Below are 16,342 nucleotides of genomic sequence, written 5' to 3' on the forward strand. Positions count from 1 at the left end.
ACAGGAAACAATGACATATAATAACATGCAATGTAGAGTCTTTTTTTCCCCTTCTTTTTTAAACATGGGCCTGAGACATGAAGGGGAAGAGTCATTATCCCCTTAGCTGCAGGTTCACACTTCTTATGATCAGTCTGTACCAAAGACTTCCTTGCTATGTTAAATTTTTATAAGACATTTTGCAAGAAATCAAAATAGAAACATTTAGACTGATTATTTAAACAATTAAGATTTATCAGATTGTAGCAATAATAAAAGATGCATCATTAATCACATCTATCACCAACTAACCCTCATTAAAATCCCTCTGAGAAAAGAGTACTATCATCAGGCCACAATTAATCATGGAGTTCTTTTGGCACTCCACCTAGATCACAAATGGTGATGGGAAGTAGCAGGATGGCAAGAGGAAGTAGATCAAAAGCTAGACAGCATCACTGCCTAGGCTTTGCAGGAGTCTGGGGCAATGCTACAGGACAAAACTTGAAGACTATGAGAACTCTGGTAGCTCATCATGTTTCATTTAGCTCTAACTAGCAACCTGAGAGAGCATATCCATACCTGAATTTCACTCTAAGCTCCATGAGAAATAATCAACTACAATGAAATAAACAAACAAAACCCCAAATAACTAAAATGCCTTCTTCAAGACTTGCTGTGCTTGCTAGAAAGAAAACAGTTTATGCACTCAGCATTTTGGAAAACAGAACTTAAGCACCAACTTTTCTCAGAGGAAAGTTATCACAGATAATGTGTACTAAGAAAAAGTTTAAGCTTTCTTGGACATAGCTTTGAGAAATATGAGAAGCCGCAGCCTCTGCTACTTCAAATAATATTATGGCTCTAAAAATGCATCTCTTTAGAGTTTCACATTGGACAGACAACAAAAGGCTCTACACATTGCCTACAATGGTGTGGAATGTTTTTTTGAGTTTTAATTACAATAAAACTTCTAATTTAAAAGTCAGTAATTTCTGCCAACGATTAAGAGTTTTAAATAAAATATGAAATGCTGAGGTGAAATGAACTGTATACACAGGGATTAGCTTGTCATTTTAAAATGATTTATTCATTTCATCATTAATAGCCTCACTGAGTCAAAAATTTTTCAGCTGGTATACACAGTTCTGTGGCCTCCTGCACGCTTCACCTGAAAACAGGAAAAAATCAAACTAAGAATTATTGATGGTCAAACGTCTATCAGCTTAGTGCTGGTAACTATTCAAAAGTATAATTCCTTACCCAAATTGACAGAACGTGTTGGAAACCTTACCGCAGAAAATTCAGCTCTGTCCGAGGCAGGAATTTTTTTGCAGCAGACTGATTTTCTTTACTGTCCTAGTGTGGTTTCAGTGACTGAGTCAAAGGATCCACTCTGGGCCCCAGACCTGACTTAGACACATAGAAACAGCGCAAAGAAATTGAACAGTGCAACAACGTCAGAACAAAAGCTTTTTCTGGGCATTTTATGCATATCTAATATGTCATGGATGTAAGACAGATATGAGATTCACTACAAAACCAGTTTCTTAATAGTGCTTACTATATGTGGAGATGGATTTTTTTTTTAATCATTACTCTGAGAAGGAGAGAAATAACTGATCTGAATTACTATATTAGCAATAAATAGAATGCTTAAGACAACTGTATATTTGAAGTGGTTTTTGTACTCTTAGAGAAGATTCATTTGATGTATAAATACATACACAAATATATATATTTTTAAACAAAACAGGCTTAATTTAAGACAGTTTCTGAAGAGATTCATCTAATATTGTTGTAGATAACAGATTCATCAGATCTTCAGAAATACTTCTGCACTTCTCCTGGACTCCCAAGAAAGTTTACTGTTGCCTCTCAAGGCTTCCTATAATCATTTAACCTCTCAGATAACTATGATACTTCATCATTTAGCTCATATTGAGGTGCAGCACTCCATTTCCTAATGCTATCATAAATACGATCACAGAGGTCACCAAATTTGAGTTGGGTCGTTTTTAATCTCACTAAATCAATCCAAATTTGCATTTTATGACAACTTCATGTCTTACACCAGAAGAGGGGACAGAATATGCATGATCTAGTAGTATACAGACTCATAAAAGCATATTTATTTATTTTTTTGTGTCACACTGCTGGGATGCTGTATTGGGTAGTATGAACCCTGAAGCCAGATTTAGCGTATCACTGTCTACCTCTGCTTGTTTTAGTTTAATTGCTTAGTCTGAGCTCGTGTTGAAATTACACTAGAATGTATGTTGAAAATGCATGTCTTAAGGAGTATTTGTGCAGAAAGGAGACAAACTTATGATTTAGTGAAATCTTGGCTGATTTTTCTCTCAACATACTGAATTAATTATCGACACTAATATTAAATGAAGCAGTACTTCCTCTCACATTTTTGCTTGTGGTACCCCATATACAATCTCAGAATGTAGCTCAGCTTTAGTGAGAAGGAAGACTTAGCTAAAAGAAAGAAGAGAAAAGATCAAGAGAGTTTCCATTCCTTCTCTCGCTTACACAGCACAGCTAGAATTAAAGAACATATTATGATATGCAAATGCATGAACAAAACAAAAAAAGCCACAAAATTTCCAGAACAGCTCTGGTAAAGATAGATGTTATCCTGAGGTTACCTCTCAAAAAGCAAGAATATTGGTGGAAAGTTCTGACCAGTACAATCTGTTAGACTGCTCATGTTTGAAAGTCACAATTCATGATGAACAGGAACAGAAGAAGACACATATATACACACGTTTTGGTCAGAGATATGAACGAATCCTACAATGACTAAGAAGGAAAGCAAGCTTTGACTTTTCTTCTGTAGCAGCCCAGTAAGTTATAGCTTTTGGACAACATTTTTTTTTTTTAAAGCAGTATTCACAAATTTTCAAAACTCTCCACAGGTCTGCACTTCATCTACTGCTAAATATCACTTTTCAGTTATTACAAGCAAAAGACTTAGCTTTGCAGTGAAATCTCAACAGCCTCTTAGCCTACAGAGCAAGGAATCCTGTGAAGATTCTTATTCTCTCATCACAAGCCCCAGATCCAAACCTCGGGTTTCCGCATCTGTTTGTAAGAGGTGTGGGTCTCTATATCTCACAAGAATTTTCAGAAGCGGCTTCTAGGAAAGAGCCTCAGTAGGTTAAGTCAAGACAAAAGACAAAGAAAAAAATGAAATGCTAGCTTTTCTTAAAGTAACCTCTGTCAGTTTCAGAAAAGACTGGGTAGGAAATGAAGTGACAGTTCCAAAATACTTGTATCCCATCCCCTCTTCTTCCCAGGGTTCAGCTGGTTTTCTATTTAAGTTGTTCCAAAAAGACATTTATTTGTGTTTAGAGCTTCTATCTAACATGCATATCTCTGAGTGGGTGCAGGCTGCAGATACCCTGCCCTCCTATGCTGCTGCTCTCACAACGCGGATTGTGGCTCCTCAGCCTCCAGCTCCACCTCACACACCCAAAGTGTTAACGGAATCAATAGGACTGAGTTAACCACTGTCATACTGAAAAAGAATCCATCTTTCTATGGTCTTGGTTTTATTTCTCAGGTATTTTTCTTGGCTAATATTTATTTACACCACAGCTGGCATAGCTCAAACCTGTTAGAGCTCTGCCTACATCTGAGACCTCTCCATGCAAGAAATCAATATAACGGATTCATGAAAAACATCATTCATCAAAACCAGCCCTCTCGCACACAATACGGCAGCTGACAAAATAATTTTCTTGTCTCATCCTTCAGCTAACTGCATCTTATGCTGTTTTCCTGTGCCCACCAATTCTCTGTTTTCACTAATAACAAAATATTCTGAAGAGATACATTCAGATACTTTAGCTAAATTAAAAAAAAAAAAAAATGTTCTATGAAAACATGTCTTAATTTTGGAAAATAATATGGCTATTAAAATAGCTTCAACTACTTTTTAGTGAATGATATAAGGTGAGGTAAAACTTAAAAACTGATGGAAAGTAACAATCACGGGCATGCACAAAGGTAATAAAAATCTAAAATAATTTCACATTCAGTTAGTTTTATTAGCCTTTGACCACTAAAATGTTAATATAATGATAATCAATCCTGAATCAATTATTGCGTAATTGCTGAGTCAATAGGAGTGTGGTTAAATATTGATAAGTGTCTAAAAGCTCTACCAAGACATATTGACAACTTGAGAGATGACTGCAGGCCTGTGCAAAAGGAAAGCTCGACTTGCATTGCTTTGATGGAAAGCAGCACAAGGTTGAGTTTACATTCTTATTACCACTGTTAGATTTACCGATCGATAGAGGCCATCTCTGCCTTGTCAGCATGGAGCAGTGAAGGCATATAGGTGTTATTTCCAGTCTTTTCATCTACAAAACAGTGCAGAGATGACCAGCTAATGTCCTGTGTGACAGAGGGCAAAGGACTTAGCAATCCAAAGATTTCTAAAAGAAAATACTTATGATGTGATGGGGGGGGGAAAGGAGGGGGAAACTTCATCTCCTGAAGGGATGCTGCTGCTTCTGCTTAGTACTGTCTGTTGGTCACAAAGGCAGCACAGCCGCCTGCAGTCACACTCACTGGCTATGCTTATAAATTATGAATTAAGAGTACTTTTCTTTTGATAGACATAAGAAAAATAGCTCCAAGAATTTATGCCATATCCACAACTACATAAAAGTCAAGACCCATTTTAATTGCACCCAGTTTGTTTTTGTGATAACGTTTATCAAAGTCACAATTTTGTTCCATGAAAGTGAAGCATTCACACCTATACTGTTCTTCAGCTTTTGAAAACTCTTTGTTTTATTAATACTGAGCTATTTGTGTTCCAGTTTGCTTAATGAAGTCATGATGTTCAGCAAATCTCCTTTACTATTCTGTTTGTACCTACAAGTGGATGAATAATTGGTACCTAGATGCTAATATTCTTTGAATGGAACATACTCAATTTTATCTGTAGCCAGCAGCAAAATGCACAGGAAAAGAGAACAAAACTATTTGTTGTTGGATTTGGGTCAGATAAGATGCATTATTATAGCAAGCTCCAGGTAGCATGAGCTGTTAAGGTTATGTCAGGAACGTCATTATAACTTTCAGGTTCTTTTATTTAGACAACTTTCTGAAACAGTCTCTCTCTCTGGTGATATTTTCCTACTTTGTACCAGCCTAGGGGCAAACTGTTTTAGCAAGTTTCGGCTAAAGTCGTTCTTACAGAAAGATTAAGTTTCACCTCTTTTGTAATGCCCCCAAATAAATATGGAATTGAGTTATCCTTCAGCTGCTGAATGGGGTTTTCAGATGGGCCCTCTGAGGGCTTGCACATGACCAGCAGAACTGGCTTCCTCCACCTGCCAAAGCCTGAAGTGGATGATGTGGAGCCCTTGAGAAGCCCACTGGGCACTGAGCACACAAAGCCTTGCAGAGCTCATCTTGGGAGTTTCTGACAAGAAGTCTCCTGCTACTACTATAACTACATCTCCCAGAGTTTTAAATTCTGCTTCTGGAAACATGCTCTGGAATCCTGACCAGCTCTGTAGATCTTGCCATGTGAGAAGCCCTCCTGAAGCCCCAGCAGCCCTCACCAGCTCATCGTGACTCAAGACTCACCATGTTAGTGGGTTTCCAATTTCCTATTTGCCTGAGGAACACACAGCTCCTCTGCTCCCAGCTCTGTTGTTGACGTGTTGTTCAGCAAATAGGATGAGCAACCCTGAGTGACCACAACTTTTCAGCTCGCAGAGTTTTGCAGGACCTCCGACAACAAGTGCGGTGAAGGAAAAAGCAATTTCAGTGAGAACAGACTGATGCAGAATCAAATCCAAGTATGCTGCTCCCTGTTTAGAAAAACATATCTTAATTTATCAATATATAATCATCTGTTTATCCTGTTTACTTCTGATGGGGGGGGGGAAGCTGTTCTCCCTCCCCATCTGCTTTTTCTTTTCGTTCCATTTTGTTTCTATCATTTATCTCCCGCTGAAGCTTCAACAATGAGAAAGGCCATTTTTGACTAAAAGGCTGTTAATTCTGAAATAGGAACAACCAGCATCCCCACCAGGACAAAGTGCTAGCAGGCAAGCAGGCTGAGGCCAAAATGGAGCACATCTTTTTAAACAAAGGAAAACACAGCTACTCTGTTGCACCACAAGCTGCAAAGTGTGTTCCTCATTTCAAGAATACAAATTATAGTCTGATGCAGACAGTGCACACCTAATCTGACAGGCAGAGCAAGACACACTCATGAAGTATCATTTTGCTTTATCTGCGCAGTTAGGTGAAAGACATACACCTGCACAATAAAGACTCCCATATCTTATTTAGAATCAGAATATTTATGGGATTATTTTCTATCTGGAATGGGCTCTCTGCAACCACTGCCATCAACAAAGAAGGCACTGTAATAGGGAAGAATGTTACTACTGCTAACACACAGATATTTATGTAAAATGTCAAGGACTCTGCATGACTAAGTAAAAAATTTAACCACTGTCAGGCTGCCGTTCTTAGGAACTGTATTTGAACATCCACATGTTACATGACAGTTTATGTTCTATGAACAATTTAGAAACACAAGAAATTATAGATTAATGTCTCCTACTTTAGCTTAAAGTATAAAAAAAGAAAAAAGAAAAAACAAAGGGGAAAACTATAAAACTATTTAGTAGATGGAAAAGACAGGAATTCAACAGTACTATTTTTTCCACTTTTCATTATATAACAACTGAGTTTAGTACGCTCAGTTCAGGCAATCCAGTAAGTAGTAAATGAGAATGGGTTGAACTCAGCCTCCCACGGAGGTACTACTTATATTCACAGATACTAAGAAAGATGTAAGTGACTTAGTGAGGACACTGATCATTAAGCTGGAGGGTGAGATGAACAGGGCTAGGAGTGCCCTGTTCCCTGCTGCAGTCCTGTAATCTGTGGGCTCAAGAGAGGTGGCTGGAAGGCTGTGTACCATCCCTGGTGGTGGCACGTGGGATCCAAGGAGATTAAATGCCCATTTTCAGGTCTCATCTCTCTATAATCTCACAAATAACTTTCAGAGCCAGAGTGAGAAGCCATGCTTATTCAGTGAGAGAATAACAAGTTCAGGCTCAGGACTCCAGTTGATGTGAGTTGATCCTAAAAGTAGGCTTCAAGGTTAGCAACTGAAGAACATTCTTTAAAGACCACAGGAGGGACATGACATTTCTGATGCACATCTTATAAAAATGGGGCTGCAATATTAATCTCAAACATCTACTGATGCTGCTTTATGTGTATCTAAATAGGGAGACGTTAAGATATGTGAAAACTTTAGTAATGCCAGATAGCACATTATGAACTAATAATATCGAAGCACTCACAAAACAAAGTCTGACATCAAAATAACATCCATTTCAAGCCTCTCATAAGATCAATTTGACACAGAATTTTCAATGTTAGTCTCAAACAAAAAGCATGAAGCACCCCACAGCCATTTCTTTTCCCAGTATACGCTTTGTGGGTTATGAATGATCATTTTAAAAAGTAGTAGGTGCTCTCAAAAATCTGTTTTTGTTTTTCTTTTTGTTTTTATTTATTTAATTTGTAATTAAATTCAAGTCATGTATATCCATCTCTCATTTAAAAAAAACCAAAACAAATAAAACAACACACCACCGTAGTTCAAGGTACTGACGTTATTTAAATAAAACCGATCAACTATGAGAATATTGTTTATTTCATCTAGCATATTTACTGTGCGTTTAAATGAAAAATCTGACAGCCAAAAAGGACACGTGAAACTTGAGTTTGGAAATTCCTAACAACTGAAAAGATCACCTTCAAATCTGACTTTGTCTCACACTCTTCATTACCATAAGCTTCACATATTAAACAAGAAAGTGGTTTCTAAATGTAAGCTTTAATACATTTTTACTATTAAAATATGCCATATGTAATGTGGGATATGCAGCCTAGGCACATTACTCTTAGAACAGCCTAACCTTCTAAAATATTCTGATTTTTGAGCGCCTGATATTAAAGTGCTAGCACTGCATTAATGTAGCATTTTGAAGCTCATAGTGTTTGTGTTTATTACAAATTTATAAATTTCTAGAAGCGGGTCTGTACTCCTTTAGAAGTGTGAAGAAGTATTCTATATATACCCCAATACTCTTGCTAGACCTCTGCTTTTTAAAGATGGGCTGCAAACCCAAAAGAGGCGTGATGCATCTTCACAAGCCTGACAGGGATTTTGTTCAATATTTATGACCTTCAAATGTAAAAATGCTCTCTATCAGCTCCTGTTTTGCATTCTGTTCAGCTAAAGTCACACCATGGGTCAACTAAAAAAGACTATTACTCGTGCAAGATAAATGAGCAGCTACCATTATATAGGGAAAACTTAGTACCATGGCAGTTTAAGTTGGTAAGGTATAGGATTAACTTTTATGGGAACAGAAAAAGTCTTTTAAAAATGACTAATATGAAGTGATTTCATCCATTATGCTTACTTTGCTTGTATTGATAGAGCTTTGCATAAAAGATCTACTATAGTACAGAAAGGAAAGTGCTTCATCTGTGTAATATTTGATTACAGTATTAATAAGGAGTTTTAATATTGCATTCAAGAGTATAGTTTAGTCCATGCATCAGACAATTTCGCTTTCTCTTACTGGTGGCCCAGTAGTGTGCTAGGCTTCTGCATATATACCTCCAAAATTTCTGCATATTACTCTTTAATGAAAAACACAAAGCTTGCTGTTGTCCCAGCTGCCCTGCTGCAGGTTGGGAAGCACAGCACAGCTGGGGTGCATGCCAGTAACAAAGGCCTGTGGACACATTAACTTCTTGCTAGGATGAAGCCAAGGCCCAGGGGGATCCATCTTCCATTGGAACAATCTTTCTTTAATGTCTTGTGCTGATCTGAATCCCTAGCAGCAAAATCACAGAAAGCCTATTTCCTGAAGCAATACAAGGTTTATAAAGATGACTTCTGGCTAGTTTCTTCTAATTAACTTTCTGGTAATTGTGCAGAGTATAAAGAAATGTTCTGCTGTTAAACAGCACTTCATTTTGAGAACTCTTGCCCAAAAGGTAATTTTTGTCTGCCTATTTTGTTTGAAATTGCCTCTGCTATCTGTCCAGGAAATAAATATACATAAGGCTTGGCATTGCTGGGTCACCTTCCTGCTGGTCAGAAAGCTGCCCAAAACTATTGCAGCAGCCAAGAGGCACAAGAGAGTGGCTGAAGACCTTAAAGATGCTCTGACAGAAGTGCAGGATCAGTCCCATGCTTTCCAACAACATGCTCAACAACAGTAACGACCAGATAAATAAGAACATTAATAAAACAAAATGTGGAAGTACCAAAAGGAGACAGGAGACACTGGTCTGCACAGGTTCTTCTCAGTGAATTTCAAAAAGGTGTTCTTTCTATTTGCTGTTAAAGGGAACTATTTCCTACAGGTTTTGGTGATAAATTACTGAATACATTAATTATAGAGTACACTGGAGCCTCTCAAGAAATACATACTTAAGTAAAGGGCCTAAAAGCTAGGCCTGGGTGGATGCTACTGTCTCTTTTTGCCACACATCTATTATATATTACCTAATAGCACTCCTAAGGATTTCAGATCCGTTCCTAAGTCTTCTCAAATCACAGGTCAAGTGACTGAAATGATTTTACAGTTTAACAGTTGGCCATAGGGAAATCAATGCAGACTCTTTTCAGCTGGGAGCATCTGTCATAAGTTTCCTGCTGGCAGTGAACAGCTCCAATGTAGACATACAACTTCATAAAGTTAAAAGGAGAGGACAGTAGGGCTCAAAATGCAATACTATGCTAAGAAAGATTCTAAGCATCCCAGGAAAAGCCTGGTTTAGCAAATCCCTCTGTTAATTGAAAATGAAAATTCAGATTATTACCCCATCATCACTCTGCTAATTTTTTTAACAAGATGGATCTTCTCCAGGTCTCAGCAGAAAATGAAGTATCTGTCACCTTTCTATTCATCACACATATTCTCACAAGGCATATTCAATCATTTATTTCAAGCCTTAATCATTTAAGGCTGTAAAATTGATTCAAAATAGAGGTCAGTGTATAGGCATATTCTGACTTCTGTAGAATACTAATACAATCTGCTGCACAGAATTTTCCATTGTAAATTTTAACTCAACTTTGAGCACAGGCTAAGCACAGCATTCCCAACCAAGCTAATGCTAGGCTTTCACAGGTAAATCACAGCCACAAGGTACAGCTGAGGTTTAAACTGAGAAGGTTATACAAAAGTTCACTTCAGGAGGTTCTTTTTTCATAGCAGCCAGCATCAATGGCAGCTGTTGTGTAAAGTCTGGCATGGCAGTATTAGCTTTGTATACTGAAAAAGCCCTCAGCAAAAACAACAAAAACAAAACCCCATTTCCAAAGGAGCCTCTGCTTATTTTCTAATAGCACGATAATTATGCAGAAAGCATGCTGCATATTGGTACACTCAAAGTCTTCCTGCACTCCATGTTTTCCTCTCTAAAAAACACTTTATCTCTTTCACTGAACTGCTTCAGTATTGGTTGCAGATATATTTCCCAGTAAGGAATCCAAGCAAGTCCTCCCCTAAGACTCACAATGGAGATGACGTTTTTCACTGGGGTGGGCTCTGCTCCCATAGCCACAGCAGCCTGCACTCCCAGCCTGTGCCCCTAATGGCACAGCACGCAGATGGAGACAAAATTCCCCACTTAGCATCTGTTTTCACTCTTAAGAGACAGTGTACCATGCTCCAAACAAAGCCCCCTGCTGGGAGCAGGCTGCTCGCTCTGCATCCCAGTTTTCCCCTCTACAGACTCACAGCATCCCCACAGCGCTGCCCAGCAAGTTTCCAGGGCATATGTGCAGATACACTCATCTGGCCACAAGTCAGCTACCCGATCCTATCAGATGCACTGCTGCTGTGAAGATCTGATGCCTTAACAAAGGCAAGGTGCAATGGAAAAAGCAGAAACTAACAGTGAGGGGCAAGCAGCCAAACTTCTACACACCAAGTCCTACGTTTAGATACACTGCAACAAACAAATCATCCTAGAGATTCATGCCCTACCCACAAACACTTAGAGCGCCATCAGGGGAGGCTACTTCGGCAGGCTTTGCCTGTGGTACCTCAGAAGTGTGTAAGATCCCCAACTAGGGAACTGAAGTTATGTCAGAGCGAGTGAATTATAAGCCTTCAAAACCAGGCAGCCCTGTCTGCATTCTGGGGGTCAGATCTGCACTGAGCTTCACTGCTAGCATGAAAAAAAGAAAGCCTCCAACACATTGCACGTTACTTTCCTATCTTACTGACCACTACAGGGAATCTGGGCCACAGTAAAACAGTGGGAAAAAAGAAAAGGGAATTGCCTTTTTGAACTATTCTTTCAGGATGACAGCAATATCTTCCTCAGATCTACTAGTTTGCTTCTGACAAGCCTGATGCAGTACCAAAGCCTATCACATCCATGGCTAATCACCTCATAATCACTGAACCAGTTGGCTTGCAAATTACACTTGGCAGATCCCACTTGGCAGCACACAAGCCCGTTCTCATAACTTAGTGAGCTTGATATCTTTTTGATATGCAAGTCAGATGACTAGTCTATAACTCTATAGAACATTAGTCCCTTCATTTAAATATAGATGCTAGAGCTGCTTTTCTCTACTGTATCTCTTTTGTCCCTCAAGATTGCCTTAGTTAGTTTCTCTGCAGCTCTACAAGTTTTCTGTTCTTTCTCAACCTTGACGTCCGTGATTTCCCTCAAATTATCCTGTGATCTTTTTTTCCCCTTAACTTTGGAATAGCCTCATAATAATTTTATTTATTTACTTGTTATTTTTAGTGCTACTAAACATCTAGTCACATTAAGACATTTTGTTAAGTCAGCATGAAAACAGCATTAATAAGCATTCAATATTTTCCATTTCATCCACTATTTGCTGCCTCTAAAGTGACAGACATATATTTCCCCAAGTCCTTCCCCTGCTTCTAGTAAAATTATTCTCTTTGATTCATGGCAATATGTTACAGTTGATAACATTTATGCAACAGCAATCCAAAAAGAACTGAACTTTCTTCTTTAAAAATCTGCTTGATTTGCAACATTAGATAAGATTACCTAACATGCTTTTCTATTAAAGGTAGACTCTTCTCTTTAGCATAGGCTAAAATGTAAAAGTCTGAAACTTAACTGTTACTTCCACGACCTGTGCACTATCATGTAAACAAAGATTTTTACCTTAATCTACTTCCAGACAGCTCTAGATTGTGGCATTTTCATAGGAATGCCCTTTTGCTCTACTTGGTCTTTGTTTATCTGTGAGATTTCAGTATCACTATTCACACTATTCATTTTTCAACACCCCATTTCCCTTTTCTTTTAACACTGACCCATAGTATTAGTAAAGAAAGAAAGAAAATGTTCTCTAAGGCACTAGCAAAAAGACTTTTCATCAAACCAGACAGCAACACATGACACTAATGTTGAAGGCCTTGACAACACATGGAGGGCCAAATTGCACAGACTTACTTGCTTGCACTTCCATGTTCTGTAGATGACGTATCCTAGCGCACTGTTCCCATGAAGTAGAAGTATTTCATAACACAATTGGATTTTCCTACATTGGCAGGCTCAATTTTGATTCTTCCACTAAAACTTATTCTTGAAAGGCAGTTTCAGCTTGGTTTTAACTACCTGTGCACAGAGAGAACGGGAATGACATCATGAATTACTCTGATTTTCAATGCAGACAGAAAATGCTTGCATCAAGTCTAGAAGTAGAAACAGCAGCTTGAAGAGAAAGGTGTTTTTGAAACTTATGCTTACACCTGGTTTATCTGTATCTGTTTAACAGTACTAACCTAGGGAGAGGAAGAAAAAGATTTAAAAGTACAGTATAAGCTGGTCAGAACTTCTCTCGTAAATACATATACATGTACACACACACACAAAAAAGACATTCACATGTCTGCAATTACCTTTCATCACTTTTATGTGCAGTAGTACCAATCCATTAGGGATTACTCTAGGACAAAATGAAAGAAATGTTGGCTCTAGATTGCTAAAACACACATAAAGGAAAATAAAGGATTATCAGCAGTGTTTATAGGTATTTTAAAAAGTAACCTAACAAGACAGAAAATGGAGGAATTACAATGCTATGCTTGATGTTCCTGTTTTAGCCCAACTGGTTTATAATCAACAAGGTGAGACAGAAACAATTTCCTTAGCCTTTCAGTTCCCTTTGAACTTGCTGGATGAGTTGTATACTACCATCACTCTAATGTGAAAAGAGACATCATCTGGTGTGAGCATGCAGAGCATACTTGTCAGTGTTTATGATTACAGAAGTCAAGCTGCTTTCAAGTCACATTCAAAAACGTTGGAAGTGTGCATCTTTTGATAGTCTGCCAGCACTGTATAGATATATAACCAGTATGGCTACATCACATCATAAAATTTTATTTCCTGTAGATTTGTCTGCCACAGAACATTTACTTGCTGTCAAAAGGTAAAAAATATGCTAACAGCCCCAGGTTTCCTCTACACGCGCTAAAATTGCTGAAACCATCCCTACAGCTACTGTTTTTTCCTTCTTGCAAAATTTGATGTACTCTGCTTTTGAGGTGCGGGGAAAATTTATCTTTAGAACTGGATTATTTTCATATTGGTACCTGGGGAACTGCAGCTTCTGGAGGTATGATTTAATTTGGGCTCCTCGGTGACACTCAGCCGTGAGCCTGCCACACAGCACTGAACATTCTGATTTTATTGCACAGAATCTGCATGGGAGCAATGCTACAGCAGTTTGTTAGATCCATGTGCTGTTCCAGGGAAGCCTGTCTCAGAAGGCAGGAACACAGAGCAGGCCCACTGCCAGCTCAGCTGTTTCACTGTCATCAAACGTACAGAGGCTAAGAAAGTACCTCCATGACTATCAGGGTACCGGTGATATTCCTTCCATGCCTTATTTGGCCCAAATGGCTCTTGGGACAACACTGGAACTCAGTGAAAAACTGGCTTGGCGGTAGCTTCAGTAGCCAACAGGTAAAATCAGAGGACAGCCCTGTGCCACCAGCTTGTGTGCTAGCAGGGAACCAATGCTCAATGCCTGCAGGACAGCCAGATGATGGCAAGACTACATATTTTGAGGTTTACCAGGGTAACTGACAAAATAATGAAGAGAACGTTCTAGAGTGGAATTGTTCTTGTCGTGCCAAAGCTTGCTGGTTTTTTTGATGTACTGAGTCATTTGATGGTTTAAGATTGTTTTAATACATCACAGTCACTCAGCAGAGATTATGTGATCATTCAGATATAACAGAAACATTTGGTTTTATTTTCTAGATCTGTCAGTGATTTCTTGAGCAACTCTGTCACTATCACAGTCCCTGCATAGCTGAACATTTAAAGAGGACATCTTTCTTTCACATAAAATTGTTTGGGAAGACCATCTCACAACACTTCCTGCTTGCAAGCAGGGGTCATAATCTCATTTCTCCCTCTGTGCATATCATACAGTGAGCAAGGCCTGACAGGAAAAGGTTTTCCACCTCCACATGTTGTCACACATAAAGAGGAAATTCACAGCTCCAAAAAGCCTGAGCAGGCTAAGATCCCAAAATAATCCTTAACTGAAAGATCACAAAACTTTGCTCATAAAACATAAAAGGATTTTGTTGATTATTTCAAAATACTGTTTAAATTCCAGCATTTTAAATGTAAACAGTGACATTATTTTATGTATTTCAATGAAAGTCAATCTAAGCTTAAACAACTTGGTACATTTCATTTAGAAAACACTGCATCCAAACTAGATATAGTTTATGAATTTGAAAATACTTATTAAAATGCTTCCAAGTAGGCTGTTTTCTGAAGGAAAAGAAAAGAAAAAGTTTTAATGATCAGATTCTAGCATTCTTTTCTTTTTTTTCTTCCTGAAAAAATACCCAAACAATTCTAATCAAGTAATAAAGAACACTTGTGAACTCCATTTGTGTGTCCTTGCTTTCTCCCACATCCGTGAACTCTCCCAAGATCTCCCGCATTGTCTCTGCATGAAGACGTATAACAGAGATCATGCTGCATCCTCATATGTGCACACACAAACACCCCTCTGTCACACACAGTGGCCAGATACAAAGAAATACAGTCCACTAACAGCAACTGCATCTAAATAAAATCAACCAGATAATAGTTTTTAAACGATGAATGTGAAATACAAACTACTGACAAAGACTTCCAATGGAAGCATTTTTCCCACTGAGAATTAAAATACTTGTATCTCACTCTTGGAACAACTATTCCACCTCGAATCCTGCTGCCTTTCCCAGTGAGCAACTCTAATAACTGAGTGCTTCAGAATAAAACTGGCACAAAGATAGCAGTGATTTGAGTCCGCTGCATTATTTGCTGCAATATTTTTATGTGCAAGAGCTTCGGACATCTTTTGCCAATTCTGCACAGTATTCATATTCAGTTTGGTGCTTCTTTCATCATAAAAATACAATAGCATGTCTGTAATTCCTGCTGTAATGTCCAGTTTAAACTCAAACCGTGGACAGTTACATTTGAGCTGAAATCAATCTCTGCATCTAGGAGTTCTTAACTAGTCAAAATATTTCTATTTTTATTGTCATTGTGTCTTTTTTGTACAAATTCCTAAGTACATGAGGTATAAATATAACCAGCTCCCTGTAGAGGTTTTGAGTACAACAGACATTTATGACATGTAAATTGCAGAGAAAACATTTACAATGCATATAATTTTCATGTTAAATCAGACCTTTAAAATAGAGAGTTGGTCTCTTTATTTATTTATTTTTAAAGAGTTTCAGAAATTCTACAACAAAAGGATGAGAAAAGAGTGTTTCCCTTAGGAGAAATAAAGTGATAAGGTAATTGCACGGCTGCTGTGAACCATTTGGCAAAAGCTGCTTGCCATCTTTGAGATTATCCCTATGGTAGGCTTTACTTTTTCTCATAAACTTTTAAGTAGTCATTAGAGGAATAAAAAAGAACAAACTTGGAGAAATATCCATATTTTGCCATGCAGCCAAAGGAATATTGATATATTACTGATTTATTCTCAGAAACTAATGGAAAGGAAGAATAAGAAATTAACCAAAAAGGAAAACTATTGAACTGTGCTCTCTCTGATTGTAAGTCTTAGCCTGGGCATCTAATAAGAATGCTAGAATCTTTTAGAGAATTGTTCTATTGCATAGTTTAATAATGAGGTATTCTCCCATCTTTCTAGCTGGTAATTTCAAAGAAAAGAAAAATTCAAGTGTAGGAATAGCAGAGTCCCCTACTTCTCAAATATTTCCCCAAGTTTTCATCTGAAGCAAGA

At 38.0% G+C, this 16,342-nt stretch overlaps 1 long non-coding RNA gene across 3 annotated transcripts in view; it reads right to left on the bottom strand.

Annotated features, from left to right (window-relative positions):
• Positions 1–1,033: 1,033 nt before the first annotated feature.
• Positions 1,034–16,342, bottom strand: part of LOC107317078 — a 74,085-nt gene continuing 58,776 nt past the window's right edge. The window contains exons 2-5 of one of the 3 annotated variants that reach the window (XR_001556723.2): positions 12,520–12,684; positions 5,599–5,825; positions 1,243–1,392; positions 1,034–1,150 (exon numbers count right to left, since the gene is read on the bottom strand). This is a non-coding gene — a long non-coding RNA (uncharacterized LOC107317078). The remainder of the gene's footprint in view (positions 1,151–1,242; positions 1,393–5,598; positions 5,826–12,519; positions 12,685–16,342) is intronic. The other 2 variants (XR_001556721.2, XR_001556722.2) reach the window with 2 other exon arrangements.

Source organism: Coturnix japonica, chromosome 8, assembly GCF_001577835.2.
Source record: "Coturnix japonica isolate 7356 chromosome 8, Coturnix japonica 2.1, whole genome shotgun sequence".
Classification (NCBI taxonomy): domain Eukaryota; kingdom Metazoa; phylum Chordata; class Aves; order Galliformes; family Phasianidae; genus Coturnix; species Coturnix japonica.